The sequence below is a fragment of the Ambystoma mexicanum genome, chromosome 1p (genome assembly GCF_040938575.1).
Source record: "Ambystoma mexicanum isolate Mex_15411 chromosome 1p, UKY_AmexF1_1, whole genome shotgun sequence".
Taxonomy (NCBI): domain Eukaryota; kingdom Metazoa; phylum Chordata; class Amphibia; order Caudata; family Ambystomatidae; genus Ambystoma; species Ambystoma mexicanum.
The window spans coordinates 1,103,852,861-1,103,870,028 of record NC_090921.1 but is presented as its reverse complement, the minus strand read 5'-3'; the positions used below and the strand labels follow the sequence as shown (position 1 = coordinate 1,103,870,028).

General features: G+C 52.6%; 1 protein-coding gene across 3 annotated transcripts in view; it reads right to left on the bottom strand.

The window, feature by feature from the left end:
- HASPIN (histone H3 associated protein kinase) overlaps window positions 1–17,168 on the bottom strand; it is a 734,185-nt gene that overhangs the window by 147,539 nt on the left and 569,478 nt on the right. The gene's annotated exons all lie outside the window — the stretch shown is intronic.

The window sequence follows — 17,168 nt, the reverse complement described above, 5'->3', positions numbered from 1 at the left end:
GCTGGGCTCTCCATCTGCGTCTGGTGCAGGGTGCCGTTGCCAGTTCCTTCACTGGGTAAAACGTAGGCCTCTTAACATCAGAGGATCGCTACCGCCGTTAACTGCACGAGCGGTGAGTTTCCGGACACCCTTTGTCCTTAAAGTCTTTAGGTGCGAGGGCACTTTTATGTAGATCAGGGTTTGGTATAATGCTTTCTCCTATTTGTTTTGCAGGGCTCTGGAGATAGAAGTTGGTGTGAAGGGAGCCAAAGCTGGAGCCAGAGTCTTGGAATGGGAATGAAGTGCTTGGAAATGCGTGAGTAAATGCAAGCGCTCTAACTGTTTCTTTTCTCTTGCAGCTGCAGGTTCGTGCTGAAGAGATGCTGGAAAACGCCGGAGTATTTGCAGGCGTCCTATTATGGCGAGCGCGATGGGCGTAAGTAAATACCTGTCTAACGTCTCTCTTTTTGTCTTTCAGGTGCCGGATTGCAGCGTTGGAGACCCAGAGTGCCAGTAAGAAATAACTATGCCTTTGTTTTCACAGGCGGAGATGCAGCGTGATGAAATGGTCGCTGCCGATGGATCAGGTGAGTAATGCGCTTCGTATGAAGGTTGCCGTGCTAACCTGTAGTTATTTTGCAGGTGCTGCTGAAGACTGGATGCGGGGATGGTAAGTATTTTTCTTGCAGGTTCGGGCCCGGATAGAAGAAAAGCTGGAACAGACTCGGTGAGCGTTCTGCTGCAGATGCAGAATAACGCGAAGCACGTTTCATCAATCGGGTCTGGTTTAAATAGCCTTGGAGTGCTGAGGCGTCTTCCTCCACGGCCCCGCCTAGGTAAGAAAAGAGTTCCTGTTCCAGAAGAGTTCCAGTGTTGTATCCAGGGAGTGGAGCTTGCCCCACCCAGGTAAGAAAGTAGTTCCGGCTTACTGAGGATTCCTATGCAGCTGGTAAGTAAGCAGCATGGTCTGCTGCAGGTAAGTCCACCCAAGCATCTTCATATAGATTATGAGCCCGGCGCTTCCAGTGCCGGGACCGATGGCATTGATGAGCCTGGCGCCACCGGCGCCAGGACAAGGTCCAAAAGGTCCCAGTGGGGACCGGCTGGTGCCTAGGATTAAGGTTAGGGGCCTGCTTCCAAGGACGTTGGGCTGGTCCTGGCTCCTTGGAAGCAGTGATCATGACAGTAGGCTTCCTGTGACGACGAACGGGCCGCTTGACGATAGGTGGAAAATCCGCCGCCGGAACCTTTGGAGGCACCCTGCTTGCCTCCAGCGCGCCGAAAGGGCGGCCGTCGTTGCTGGAGAACACCAAGAGCCCGGGCCGTCTCAGTGTCCATCTTGATGGCTTGTAGGGAATCGTCCACTGTTTTCCCAAACAGGTTGCTCCCGTCGAACGGCATGTCCAATACTCTGGTCTGCACGTCCTGCCGGAAGTCCGTTGCCTTGAGCCATCCACACCGTCTAAGGCACACGCCGTTGCCCAACTGGCGAAACCCAGTGTCAGCGATGTCCGTCGCTATCGTAATGGCGTGGTCCGACGCCACTTCTCCTTCCATCAAGATCTCTAGGGCCTCCGCCCTCTTGTCATCTGGTAGGAAGTCCAGCAGGGGGGAGATTTTGTACCACAACTCCCTGTCGTAGCGGGCTACGATAGCCAAGGCGTTGGCAGCCTTAATCGTCGTCGCTGCCGATGAGATGACTCTGCGTCCCATCGTGTCCAATTTCTTTCCCTCGCCGTCCGGCGGGGAGGTTGACGTAGAGGCCGAAGCCCCCCCGCTTTCTTCCTGGCTGCCGCGGAGACGACCGAGTCCGGGGTTGGCTGTGCCCGAACGCACAAGGGGGCCGCGTCCGGGACCCCGTACTTCTTCTCGTACCGATCCCTTCTCGCAGGCGTTGTGGATGGGTTCTTGAGGAGGGCGAGACCCTCATCCCAGATATCGTCCAGTAGAGGTACAGCAAGGACCGTCTTCCTCTTGGTCTCGCGCCGTTGATAATGGAAACCTTCCCTCTTCTTCTCTTCCGGGCAGAGCTGGAAAAGCTCGTATGCCCTGGCGATCATGGCATGAAACGATCCAATCTCGTCGGGCGGGGAAGCCCGGGGAGGAGGTGACGACGGGAGATCCTCGTCGTAAACCTCGTTGTCTGTACCCGTCGCGGCCGTGTCTGTCCCCGTATCATCCCCACGGGTCGTGGACGGGGAGGAGGGATGAGCAGGGCACGATAGTTGAAAAGGAGGTGGAGGATGAATCCTTCTTCTCTTAGGAGGAGGGCTCCCAGAAGGGCCTGGCTCCGGGTCCCCCGTCGGGAGCGGTTCCTCCGTTGGTGGTAACGGCAATCTTGTCCTTATCTCCGAGCATAAGGACTGTATAGCCAACAAAATGGCCGCCGAGTTGTCTTGCGGCACTGGTTGAGGGGATTTCGACGGGCGGTCACAAGCCTCGTCGGCACCCTCGACGTTATCGTCTTCTCCGACGTCGGGGTCCCTCCCGACGGGCTGGTCTTCTTTGACGCCAACGCCGTGGCTTAAGACTTCGATCAGCTCCTCTTCAGAGGTTGAGGCCGAATCCATGACAACCTCCTGCCCCACCCTTTTTCTTCTCCGTCGGAGGTTTCACAGGGGTCCTGTCGATGGCCATGGAAGAGGACTCCCTCTGCGGTGGCAGGGAGACTCTGGGCCCCGAGGTCGCCTCCACTGGTGTAGCCTCCACAGGCTGAGCCAGGGCCGCCGCGACTGTCTCGATAGAGGCCTTGGCAGGGTGGATCAAGGCTTTCACCACCTTAGGTGCGCTCACCGCCTTCTCCTTGGGGGGGAGGGTCACCGCCTCGCTCCCCCTCCGATGGGGCCTTCGAGCTCGACCGGGGTCTCTCCAGGAGCTTCGCCGGGTGCTCGGCCTTCCTCTTACCCGAGCCAGAGCGTTGGCTCGTAGTTGATGGCGCCGGGGAGGAGGCGCCCTGCCTGGCACCCGTAGAGCCCGACCGTTCGGCGCTCCCGGTGCCAGCGGACTCGCGATGCTTGGCCTTCTGTTGGGCCCCCGTCCCCGGGGCGCCCTCAAAGGTCTTAGAAGACCGCTCGAACTTCTTCTTTTTCTCGCCTGACGGGCTCTTCCCTTCCAGCCAGTTGGCGAGACGCAGATGGCGGTCCATCATGGTCCGCTCTGACAGATTGCCGCAAAACGCACAGTCCTTCTCCATGTGCGTCTTGTCCACATGCAGGCAGTAGAGGCAAAGGGAGTGTTCGTCCTCCTTAAAGACATTCTGAAGCTGGCATCCAGGGCAGACCCTGAACAGCTTTCCGGGCGTCAAGCTTCCCTTCTCCTGGGCCATGTCCGCGATGGGCCTGAGAAACTTCTGGAGCCCTCCAAAAGCGTGGCTCAACGAAATCTTCACCCTTAAGGGGCGTAGAAGAATCCGACACGGGTCCCCGTTGATCGGATAAAGAAACGGTGGAGCTTGAGGCTCTTTTGACCGAAAAAGAGAACATTTTCCTATGAAAAAATGCGAAAAAAGCACTAAAGCTCGAGAGCAATAGCACGAGGATCCCAACACTTCAACGTGCGGTAAAAATCTGAAGATGACTGCCAGAGGCGGGGCTTAGGGAGATGGCAGTCATTGGCTGTGGTCAGTATGACGCAGAGATCAGTGATTGGTTACTACTACGAAAGACAGACCAGAAACGAAACTGATACTGATTTTTCTTTACCGAGGATTCCCAGCCTAACGACGGGGAATATTCATGAGCATGTGAATCCATGCCAGACCCCATGCTGGAGAAGAATAAGTATTTATAAGAGCAGGGAAGTAATTGACCTTAGAACATTATAAATATACCCAGGAGCAGTCCTTAGTTCAGCTTGTGTTAACAGTAAACAGAGTCAAAAGATAAACCGTGAAAACACCACTATTCTCCATAGCTCCATCATTAAAGTAAAGCCTGATAACGTCACACCAAAGCAAAAATGTTGCTAGCTTTGCGGTTTTCAAATTCTCTTCTATGTTCGAACGCAACAAATCCTTTGAAGAGATCATACAGTTTTTATGAAGCAGAATTCCGGTAGCAGTGCCCCTTTGCTGGACAAAGCACATTGTTCCACAAATGAGTAAAACTTAGCAGCAAGTGCTTTCTTTAGGTTTTTCTTCGCACTATAATTCAACAGGCGAGCACATTACGCGAGTAGCCCAATGTGGCTGTTGGGTCGGAATTCAATTTTTGTGGTTCTGTAGTTTCATTTTATGGGACTCCTAATCTTTTTACATCCCTTCCTTTCCCCATTATGTTTTGGGATTTCTAATTTATTTGGGTGGTTAGAGGGACTGCTGCCGAACCCCCCCGCCACTACATCCCTTTTTAACTGCTTAAGAGTATATGGTCCAGGGTCAGCCATAAGGCACTAAGCACCCAGATGGTGCTCGACTGTGATTATTTCATCCGATACTTTTTTTTAGAGAGTAGACTGGTGGCAGACAATATTTTCTTTTGGCTACACCAGGGGCCAAGCTAATGTACAGCATTAGTAGCTCAATGTACCTTTATATTAGCCATTTGGGTACTAATGTTTCATTTTAAGTTCGACTCTCATTTTGTTTTAGGATCTTCCTGTGTTCAGTGCAGCCCGTGTACACATCTAAGCTAATGGTAGAGCAATGAATCACCCTAAAGGAAATGCGGGTGTAGCTGTAGCAGAGCAGTCAGGCTTAACCCTCGGGAGGGAGGAGGGCTAGCAAGGAGATACAACTGTTCCCACTAGTCCCAACGAAATACACCACATGATTATAGTGAAAAAGAAACACTTTATATATAAGGACACCATAAATATCCGTAACTGAGGTAACTGAGGTGTCTCAAGGGAGGACAGATACATGGCACACCCCAGCAGCTCACCTGGCAAACATGGATGGCACCCCAGCAACAACTACCTCTGCAGCAGGACAACGGTGGAGGCGGATCAAGATGGCCCAGAGGAGCAGACATGGCATAGTGTTGGGGTACAAACACACTTCCAGGCGGCAGCAGCTTCCAAAACGAATGCTGAAGAAACTTGTGGTAAACAGCCGTATACTATGGTAAAACTGACCCAAGGTGGAAAGACTGACCCCAGCAGTCAAGGAGTATGGGCACAAGGGCGAGCAAGACCGGAAACGGACGCTCAGCACTTGAAAATACAAACAAGAGCACAGGCAAGGAACACCCGTCCCACCAGTATGGCGAGACAAGGTCTCAAAGTCGGCTACAATAGATTTTGGGGAAAAATTTCTCCATCAGGTAGTTAGACCTACTCAGTGTCGAAAATCCAGCAGAAGAAGAGGGTTTCCCCCTATATGTATCTTCACTCACAGGGACTGACCTCTGCCACTCACCAGTCCCATTAGGGGATTAACAACCAAGTTATTGGTGGCCAACCCATCAGGTTTTCCCAAAAACTGCAAACACACCCAGGCTTACCCCCACAGGAAATGTTGTGGCCTGTCCTGGGCCAGGAACTGGTCTAGAACAGTTTAAACCACAATAGAAGGCCCCATTTTGGGCTCTCAAAGAACCGACACATCCACAATGGCCACTTTAGTCCTGCCTCATTGGGTTCTGCAGGTTTCCTTCAACTGCATTTACCCATTAATTTATATTGGGGTACGAATCCTGCTCTGCTTCTGTACAGGCTGCTGGGTCTCAAATCATACACTGGATCTCTTCCTCTGGGTCTCCGCTGGGGTTGACAGCTATCTTTTGAGTACCCGTAGGAAGGAACTGGGGCTTACCTGGCTTTTTATCATAATCGCAGGTTGGTCTACAGACCTTGTCCCATTTCATGCAGGGAATTTTTGTCAACACTGGCACTTCCACAAGTGACAATATAAGGCACTTACCTGAACTTTGGTATTTTTCTCGGATCCCCAGTGGGTCCACGGAATTCTATACCAAATCATGGGATTTTAGTGATCCCCTGATTTAGCAGGGATTTTTATTTATTACACCTGTATTATTGTATGGGTGTTGCTACTGTTGCTAGTGTTTCCCTCACTGAAGGTAAATGTCCTTCTCGGCCTATGGACTGTCTTACTAAAATACAAAAATACAAAAAAACAGCGCAGTCATCTTTATTTTGATCCTTAAACCATGTTATCAGAGTTGGAAAGGGCATCTGGCAAAGCCAGTGTAGTGCTTCTTACAGTCCCAGCAGCCGGTGTAGTGGTCTAATCTGTCACCCTTTGCAGGACAGCAACAAAGCAGATCACAGATAAAGCAAGAGCTAGGAGGATGCATCTTCCGAGGTGTTGTCTGGGTTTGCAGCGAGTTTGTAAAATAACAGATGACCTCAGCCAGGGCAGAGCCCACTCTCAAGCCGCAATCAGAATGGCAACCATTGGGATCTGAGTGATTTAAACAGGTGTTGTTTCCTAAATATGTTGTATATCAGCGAGGGGGGTTGATTTTGTTGGAGAAAGTAGAATATGTCTGACCTATGGTTGTGTTTTTTATTGAGGGCAGGAGCTCAATAGACGGTTTAGACTTATGGTGTGTCTGGCTAGGGGTTGTGAGGCGGCCTCGGGAGGAGTTTTCCTAGTGACACCAGGTACCTAGTGTGCTGGCACGAGTGTAAAGAGTGGATGGTGAGTGGTGATAGTGACCTTTCTCTTTCCCATTTTTCCTACCCCCCCCCCCTTCCTATTTTTGCTTCACTGTGTCTTGGGGATGTAGATCACAAGATTGCAGAGTGAAAGGTGCCTCTTAAGATTGTGAAAGGGTAGGCTTGTACAAGGGGAATATCCAAAACATGCGATGGTACACAGTAAGCGAATACAAGGCATGAGGGTGGCTACATTGAATGTTAAGGCCATTAACTCTCAGGCTGAAAGAGCAGTGGTGGCAAGGGACAGCGAGACCAAAAAGAAAAGCTCTAAAATGCTCATAAAAGAAACCAAACAATACTAGAACGGGGGAAGCCAGATTGGGAAGGAGTATTAATCGTCTGCAGAGGTGAAGGAACAAGTTACTTACCTGTAACTGTTGTTCTCCAGCATGGGTCTGGCATGGATTCACATGCTCATGAATATTCCCCGTCGTCAGGCTGGGAATCCTAGGTAAAGAAAAATCAGTATCAGTTTCGTTTCTGATCTGTCTTTCGTAGTAGTAACCAATCACTGATCTCTGCGTCATACTGACCACAGCCAATGACTGCCCTCTACCTAAGCCACGCCTCTGTCAGCCATCTTCAGATTTGGTAGCACGTGAAGTGGCAGTATGACCAAGTGAAGAGCCGCAGAGGGGTAGGCGGGAGGGTTCGCATGTGAATCCATGCCAGACCCATGCTGGAGAACAACAGTTACAGGTAAGTAACTTGTTCCTTATCCAGCGTGGGGTCTGGCATGGATTCACATGCTCATGAGTATAAGAATAAATAGCAGTACACACATGCACAACCACGGGGGGTGGCAAAAGGCTCAACATTAAGCAATACAAAAACATTAAGCATCTCTTACCTCCTCACCAGGCTCACCTTAAGCGAACAGGTTGCGCAGCACTGCTTGGCCGACCCTGGACTCCTCCCTGGAATCCCGATCGACGCAGTAGAATCTCGTGAAGGTGTGCGTCGACCTCCACGTAGCCGCCCTGCAGATGTCCAGCAGGGGCACACCAGATAAGAACGCTGTAGTAGCAGCGATTGCTCTGTTCGAATGGGCTCTCGGACGGCCTGGCAGCGGTCGGTTAGCCAACCGGTGGCAGTGCATGATGCAGCCGGAGAGCCATCTGGAAATAGAAGACTTCGAGAGACCCTTCCCTTGATTCACAGGTCCAAAGTTCACGAACAGCTGTGATGTCCTCCGGAAACTCTTTGTGCGGTCCACGTAGAACTTCAGCGCTCTAGCCACATCCAGCGAGTGCAAAGTCCTCTCGGCCAGCGACGAAGGAGATGGGAAGAAAACAGGTAACACCAGGGGCTCGTTAAGATGGAAGTCCGACGGCACCTTGGGCATAAAGGAAGGGTGCGTCCTAAGCACCACCCTCGAGGCATGGAAAGTCAAGTACGGTGCTTTGCAGGATAGGGCCTGGATCTCTCCCACTCGTTTTGCGGAGGAAATGGCCACCAGGAATGCAGTCTTCCACGACACAAACCTCATCGGTGCGGAGTGCATCAGCTCGAATGGGGGCCCCCATGAGCCTGGTCAGCACCACGTTAAGTTCCCACGCCGGGGCCGGAGCCTTCACCGGCGGGAACGACCGGAACAGTCCTTTCATAAACTCTTTTACCAGTCGATGGGACCACAGGGACCTCCGTCCTGTGGTTCTGGTATATCTGGAGATCGCCGCCAGATGAATCTTAATGGAGGCATGGGCTAGCCCAGCCTTTGCCAGCGATAGCAGGTACGGCAGCACTTGAGGGGCCGTAATCCGTAGGGGGTTGATCTTCTGTGCTCGGCACCAGATAGAGAACCTCTTCCAATTATGACCATAGCATTTGAGAGTCGAGGACGCCCTGGCCTTTGCAAGAACCTCTCTGCAAGCGGTCCCAGCAGCGGTATATCGTAGCCTCCAAACTCTAGCGCTGCAGGAGCCAAGCCTGCAGGTTCAGCGACGCCGGGTCATGGTGGAAGATGGCACCTCCTTCTCTGGAGAGTAGGGGTGTCACGGTATTAGTTTTATGACGGTATGATAACCTTCTTGCCAAATGACGGTATATCATGGTTATCGCGGTATAGCAGGTGATGTTAACTAATCTTAACAAATATTTTCTAAAAGGTCATAAATTGTCAGATTTATCATCACAAACAAAATCAGGCACCCAGGGCCAGAATTGGGCTTTTCAACATACTTTCCACTGAAATGCCACCCCTTGCTTCCACCGAACATACGTGTGGAGAGGAGGAGGGGGGGGGAGGGGGAGCCCTGCTGCGACTAGCAAAGCCAACTGAATAGCTTTTCTTAAGTGGTCATTTAGGCTTTTAGCTCCCCCACTGGCTACTGGTGAAGATGAAAATGTTGCCATCTTGATAACCTGCATGCCACAGCTCAATGGAGGCTGATGGTAGTATACGCTTGTGTGCATACACACCCACACGCACACTCTCTCTTTACGTTACAGCCTTTTGTTTACTTGCGGGCCAAAAGGTGTTCAGTAATCACGGACATGTTACACTTTGGTATGGCAGCAGGGAATACCCACAGAGATGAGTACATTTTACAGTGTAACTTATTATATGTAAATTCAATGATAGAACCAGGGAAATCCCCCATTGTCATATGTTTAGCAAACATTCTCCATTATAAATATATAAACCCCAAAGCCGCCATCCCAAAGTAAACCCTTTTCCTTCTTAGCACTGTATTTATTCTTCCTATTGCTAACATATTGATTTTATGTCAGGCACGTGTGATTTATGGAATGGCATTAAAAACTGCTCCAACTGTAACTACTTGGCAGATGGCACATCCAACAGTGCAAGACCAAGACTGTGCAGCACTTGCTTACTGCAGCCTTTCCAAATCATATTGAAAAGCACACTTAACGGTATAAACGGTATACCGGTATAAACAATGTGACGGTTATTATTATTCAATTAAGTGGTTCACGGTATCTTTAACGGTATATCGTTATACCGTTACATCCCTACTGGAGAGAAGGTCCGCGTCCGCCGACAGCTTGATGGGAGGGGACGTTGACAAGTCCAGAAGGTCCGGGAACCAGATCTGCCTCGGCCACGCCGGTGCGACGAGGATCATCCTGCACCGGGACCTTTGAGCTGGTTGATGAGTTGAAGCAGCAACGGCAACGGAGGGAACGCATACAGGTATAGGCCGTCCTGGGGAACAAGAACGCATCGCCCATGCTTCTCGGCTGGGGAAACTTGCTGGCGAACCTCTTGCACTTCGAGTTTGTCGCTGTTGCGAACAGGTCGATTTGGGGTTTGCCCCATCGTCGGAAGAGTTGATCCACCTGATCCTGGCGCAGTTCCCACTCGTGACACGCGCGCAGCTCCCTGCTGAGCGAGTCGGCGATGGTGTTTCTTTCTCCTGCCAGGTGGAAGGGAACCAGAAACATCCCCTGGGCGACTGCCCAGTGCCACAGATCCTGTGCCTCCTTGGATAGGGCTGGGGATCTGGTGCCTCCCTGCTTCCGTATGTAAAACATTGTCGTGGTGTTGTCCGTGAAGACCCGCACCACCTTGCCCTTGAGCGACGGGAGAAACGATCTGAGAGCCCAGAACACGGCTCGGAGTTCCAGGACGTTGATGTGCAGGAGCCTCTCCCCCGGGAGCCAGAGGCCTCTTGCATGGAGATCTCCGGTGTGGGCACCCCAACCTTCCAGGGAGGCGTCCGTCGTCACCGTCTCCTGGTACGCCGGCGTCTGAAAGTCCTTGCCCGCCGTGGGGTGCGCTCGAACGACCCACCAGTGAATCGCCCGCCGGAACACCTCGTTGAGGGGGACCCTGTCTTCGAAGGTGCCCGGCGCCTGCATCCAACGGGCGTCGAGAAATTCTTGAAGAGGGCGCATCCGTAGTCTGCAGAGGCGCACCAGGTAAATGCAAGAGGACATCATCCCCAGGAGGGACTAGATGGACCTCACCCTGGCCACGTCCGTGGCTAGCAGGCGCTGCACTTTGCCTAGAATGGTCTTCGTCCGTTCCTCCGACGGTGCCGCCAGGCGCCTCACTGTATCGAGCTTCGCTCCCAGAAACAGGGCCACCTGCGACGGCACCAGGTGGGACTTTGGGTAGTTTATGGCGAATCCCAGGTCTGTGAGTAGCTGGACGGTCCTCGCAGTGTGTTCGACGGCGAGTTCCCTCGTCCTTGAGCGGATGAGCCAGTCGTCCAGGTAGGGGTAGACGTGAATCCCCTGCAGGCGCAGCCGCGCCGCCACAGGTGCTAGGCACTTGATAAAGACCCTGGGGGCCGACTTCAATCCGAACGGCAGTGCTCTGAATTGGTAGTGGCGTCCCTGGACGACGAACCTGAAGAACTTTCAGTGACTTTTGAGGATGGGAACGTGGAAGTATGCATCCTCCAGGTCCAACGACGATAGAAAGTCGCCTTCCTCCAGCTGTCCCAGTACGTGCTGGAGGGAGACCATCCTGAGCTTTTGTGACCTGATGTATTTGTTCAAACGACGAAGGTCCAGGATGGGGCGCCAGCCGCCCGTCTTCTTCCTGACGAGGAAGTACCTTGAGTACACCCTGGAGCCTCTTCGGGACAAGCTCGATGGCGCCTTTCCTGAGCATCGCGTACTTCCAACAGCAGTTGCGGGACGCGATTTTCCTTCCTGGCCACAGGTGGAACGTGAGGGCACTTCTTCAGGAATTCGATAGAGTGTCCTCTTGCCAGGGTATCCAGCACCCAACGGTCGGTGGAGATGGACTTCCACACGCCAACGAAATTCGTCAGCCGGCCTCCCACCGGGGTGCTTCGGTGGGGGCCCGAGACCATGGCCGGTTCAGTCCTGCTTAGAGGTGGTGGCCTTGCCGCCCTGGCCACCATGCCGACGGTGGCGAGGCGCTCCCTGCTTGCCGCGACCCCTGTAGGCCTCCTGAGACGAGGAGCGTGCCGCCTGGCGGTAGGACGAGCCACCGCTGGATCCCGTGGAGGCACCCTGTCTGCCTCCGGAGCTCCGAAAGGGCCGTCATTGCTGAAGGGCTCCTAGGGCGCGGGCCGTCTCTGTGTCCGTCTTTATGGCTTGGAGGGATTCGTCCACCGCCTTCCCGAACAAGTTGCTGCCGTCGAACGGCATGTCCAACACCCTGGTCTGGACGTCCTGACGGAAGTCGGTCGCCCGGAGCCAACCCCGTCGTCGTAGGCAAACACCGTTGCCCAGCTGGCGGAACCCGGTATCTGCAATATCGGTTGCCACCGTTATGGCGTGGTCCGACGCCACCTCGCCTTCTTGAAGTATTTCCAGGGCCTCGGACCTCTTGTCGTCCGGTAGGAAGTCCAATATGAGGGCCAGCTTAAACCAGAGCTCCCTGTCGTAACGGGCCACGATCGCCAGGGCGTTGGCCGCTTTGATCGTCGTCGCCGCCGACGAAATGACCCGCCGCCCCATGGCGTCCAACTTCTTTCCCCCGCCATCCGGCGGGGAATTCGACGTCGAGGCTCCTGACCCCGCCGCTTTCTTCTTCGCCGCCACGAGACTACCGAGTCTGGCGTTGGCTGGGCCCTGTTGCACAAGGGAGCTGTTTCGGGGACCCGGTACTTCTTCTCGTACCGGTCCCGTTTGGCTGGTGCCGTGGAGGGGTTCTTCAGAACCGACAGGCCCTCCTCCCAGTTGTCATCGATTAGAGGCACCGCGATGACAGTCTTCCTCTTGGCCTCCCGGCGCTGATAGAGGAAACCTTCCTTTTTCTGCTCCTCCGGGCAGAGCTGGAACAATTCGGACGCCCTGGCGATCATGGCGTGGAATGAGCCAATCTCGTCGGGCGGCGAGGCCCATGCGACGGGAGACGGGAGACCCGTTCCGTCGTCGTCGCCCTCAGAACCCGTCGTCGAGCCCATCGCACCGTCATCTCCCGGCTCGTGGGAGGATGAGGAGGGAACTGTAGGCCTTACGGGGGAGAGTGGAGGAGAGGGTTGGGTCCTCCGTCGTTTGTTCTGAGGACTTCCCGACGGGCCAGGTTGCGGGTCCTCCGGCCAGGGCCGTGGGAATCTCGTCCTTATCTCAGAGCATAAGGACTGGATCGCAGACAAAATGGCTGCCGAGCCATTCTGAGGCCTAGGTTCCGGCTGTGCCGGAAGGGAAGGCTGCTCTTCCTCGCCATCGTCGTCTTCCTTGGTTATCTCCCGAGGATCTTCCTTACGGGATCGAACCTTCTCGAATTGGACTTCGAGGTTCCTCACGGCCTCGATCAGTTCCTCGTCCGAGGCTGACTCCGAGCTCGAGGAGGCTACCGTGCCCCCCCCTCGCTTCTTCCATCATGGTGGCCATGACGATGGGCTGAAAAGAGAATTCCCTCCTTGGCGGCAGGGAAACTCTAGTCCCGGAGGGTAGGGGCCTTCACCACCTTAGGTGCGTCCCGGGCCTTCTCCTTAGGGGGAGGGGCGACGCCTCGCTCCCCCTCTTCCGAGATCGAAGGGGCTTCTCCCGAAGCTTACCCGGGGTCTCGGACTTCCTCTTCCCCGAACCGGAGCGCTGGCTCGTGGTTGACGGTGCCGGGGAAGGCGCGCCCTGCCTGGTGACCGAAGAGCCCGACCTTTCGGCGCTCCCGGATCCAGCGGACTTGCGGCGCTTGGCCTGGTGTTGGGCCCCCGACGCCGGGGCGCCCGCACAGGACTTAGAAGCCCGCTCTGACCCTTTCTTCTTCTTCTCACCCGTTGAGCCCTTCTCCAACCAGCTGGCGAGACGGGATCGACGGTCCCTCATGGTCCGCTCCGACAAGTTCTTGCAGAACTGGCAGTCGTTCTCTACATAAGTCTTGTCCCCATGAAGACAGTAGAGGCTTCGCGAATGTTCGTCTTCCTTAAACACATTCTGCAGCCCGCATCCAGGGCAGCTGTGAAACAGCTTGGGTCCGGGTGACGAACTCGCGTCCTGGGCCATCCCAAAGTAGGCCGCGAATCTTCTGGAATCCTCCAAGAATTTGATTCGATGAAATCTTCACCCTTGAGGGGCATAGGAAAATCCCGTAACGGGTAGCCGTTAACGGGAGTAGAAACGGTGGAGCTTGAGGCTCGATTAACCGAAAAAAATGTGAAAATTCACCTGAAAAAGCGTGAAACACGCAGTAAAAGCTTGAGAGCTAAGCACGAGGACTCCCAACACTTGAACGTGCGGTAAAAATCTGAGGATGGCTGCCAGAGGCGGGTCTTAGGTAGAGGGCAGTCATTGGCTGTGGTCAGTATGATGCAGAGATAAGTGATTGGTTACTACTACGAAAGACAGATCAGAAACGAAACTGATACTGATTTTTCTTTACCGAGGATTCCCAGCTTGACGACGGGGAATATTCATGAGCATGTGAATCCATGCCAGACCCCATGCTGGAGAAGATAAGGGATGCAGGGATATGGTTACAAAAATGCCACAGGTTTGGATTATTTGTATTTATTTGAAGAACACGGATGCCAATCTGGATGAGAAATGACTTATGGTAAAACATTTACAGATGCTGGAAGCATTCCCATGAAGGGTGCCTGTCCAATAGCATAAAGATGACCAAGTAATGAACCAGTTTATAAGGATGTAAAAAATGAGGACAAACATCAGGGACAAAACAAACAATGTATTTAAGAACACAGGTGATTTACACAGGTAACATTAAACTAAAGGGGAAAGTATTTCAAACCAAAGTGTTCTACTAATTAAATATACAAAATTACATTAAGTGTCACTGGAGGCAGTGGTTTGGTCAGGTAGGGAGGATGAGGGACAGAGCAGGGGGGCCTCCCCTTTAGCAAGTAAGTGAAGTTCAAGCCAATGTCACGCTCACCTGATTCCCACGGAGGCGCAGGTCTGGCTTCGAGTGCTGATGCTTCTTCTATGGTGAAGCGCAGGACTCTGAAGATGGACTCACTGGCTCGCAGGAATATTCCCCTGTGCGTGAAAAGGGAGTATTACCTACTGACGGAATAATGCTCAAGCCTCCCACTCCCTTCCAGCCCTCCACGATACCCTTCCTCGATTCCATGTGAAGTCTCACCTTAGGGTCTGGAAGGATGAGTTCTCCATCCTGCTTCTGATGCAGGGGCGCGTTGAAACCCAGTTACTTCACTGGATTGAGGCTTGATGGGAGTTCAAATAAGCTTGACTATTCAGGGAAGGCGCTGTAAGAGTTCTGTAGCAAGTTCAAGCCTTATAATAATGTTCATTGTCTTATTGCAGCAAGCGCTAATCGCTTATGTCTTTTTTCCCCTTAGGGGCCGGGGTTCGGAATGCCGGAGATATGGCGCCGACCCGAAGTGAAACGTGCATTTCCAGTAAATGACAGGTAAGTTCTGGATGAGCGTTCGGGTTATGTCTTTGCATTCACTCATTCAATGTCTTTGTCTTTTTTCCCCATAAGGGCCGGGGTCCGGAATGCCAGGAAGCGGCAGGACCCGAAATGAAATGGGAATGACCCAACAGCTAAGTCTTAGAAGGAAACTGAGCTTTTCCTATTCCCTTCCTTCTCTCACCTTGTGTTCTTGTCTTTTTCTCTCTAGGCTCTGGGAAGTGACTGCGGATCCGGATGATCGCTGCTGAAGATGGAGGTGCCCAGGAAAGGTGAGTGAAATGCAGCGCTGCAGCGATCGAAGCGAAATGCTTTTAAAATGATGTCTTCCCTTTCAGGATCGTCGGTGTGAAGTCTCCGTGATGCAGCTTTAGCAGGTAAGGTCTTCTTTCTCTCCAATTCTCTCTTAGCAGGTGACCCAGGATGCTGACAGGGGTGGCTGAAGTCCAGATGCAGGAGCTGACACGGTGAGCGTCCAGCTGCGAGGAGCAGAACAACACGAAGCGTGAGTTGCTGATCAGGCGTGGTTTGAATAGCTTTGGAAGAAGTTCCAGGTATCTATCCTTCCACCGATCAGGTATGTATCCTTCCCCGACCACACCCAGGGGAAAGTAGGTCCACAGGTAAAGTAGTTCCATTCAGGCCTCAAGAGGGCCTGGATGTAGCAGCATGGTCTGCATCAGGTAAGTGCACCTAAGAACACTTGAACACATGTCTAGCTTTATGAGCCTGGCGCCTAAGGCGCCAGAACAGGGGTCCAACATGAGCCTGGCGCCTAAGGCGCCAGGACTGTGTCCAAAGGGCCCCAGCTTGGGCCAGCTGGCACTTCCCTGGGGGAAATGATGCCTGCCTCTGGGGTTGCTGGGTCGGACCTGGCTCCTTGGAGGTAGGCATCATGACAGTACCCCCCTTCAAAGCCCCTCCCAAGGTTGTTCCCTCCGGGGGTTTTGGCTTGTTCGGAAATCTCCGGTGGAACCTTTGTATTAAACGAGGTGCGTGAACATGGTTACTAGGCTCCCACGATCACTCCTGAGGCCCATATCCCTTCCAGTCAACAAGATAGAAGAGCTTGGACTTTAACACCTTGGAGTCTAAAATGTCTTTAACTTCGAATTCTAATTCCCCTTCAATTTGAACTGGGTCTGGAGGCTTGAACAGTCGGGTCCCTGGTTGTACTGGCTTCAAAAGTGATGGATGAAAAACTGGATGAATAAGCATGTTAGACGGTAAATCCAGTTTAAAGGCCACGGGATTGATTATAGCCTTGATGGGATAAGGTCCTATGAATCTGGGATTGGAAGTTCGCGGGCCCTTGAGGGGTAAATGTTTCGTTGCTAGCCATACCTGATCTCCTACTTGGTAAGGAGGAGTTTTACTTCGGTGCAAATCAGCGTTTTCTTTATACTTTTTCTTGGCTTGCTGTAAATGAGTTGCAGCTTCTTTGAAGGCTTGGGTTATTGTGGAATGCAGATGATTTACTGCGGGCATTTCCAGGGTCAGAGGTGGATCTAGGTCAGAGGTCCGAGGATGGTGACCATACAAAGTATAAAAAGGAGTATGTCCGGTTCCAGAATGCACTGAATTGTTGTATGCATATTCTGCGATCCAAAGGATGTCTTTCCAATTTAACTCGGATTGGTGTAACATGCACCGAAGATATTGCTCGAGAGTCTGATTGGTTCTCTCGGTTTGTCCGTCGGTCTGGGGGTGGTGGCTGGTGGATAGCCGCACATCTATTTGTGCTAGTTGGCAACACTTCTTCCAAAAATGGGAGATAAATTGACTTCCACGATCCGAGACTAATATGGAAGGGAAACCATGTATGCGAACTATATTCTCCAGAAATTCCTTGGCCAAGGTGGAAGCTGAAGGCAAACCTTTTAAAGGGATAAAGTGGGCCATTTTGGAGAATAGATCCACAATTACAAGGATAGTGTTGTAACCAGCACAAGGAGGCAGATCAGTTATAAAGTCCATTGACAAGGTGTGCCATGGTGCCGGTGGAATATCCAAGGGTTGAAGTAGGCCGGCTGGCCTTTTCTTTTGACCCTTGTTTTGGGCGCAAATTCCGCAAGACAAAACAAAAGACACTATGTCTTTTCTCCAAGAAGGCCACCAGAAGTGGCGTTTGATTTTTTCCTCCGTTTTAGCGATACCAGGGTGTCCTTCCATTAATGATTCATGATGATGGGCAATAACAAGTTCTTGCAATTCTTTACTAGGCAGAAAAAACCGCTCCTGGAAGCAGGGTAAGTCATCCTTAACGGTGTAATGAGGACCC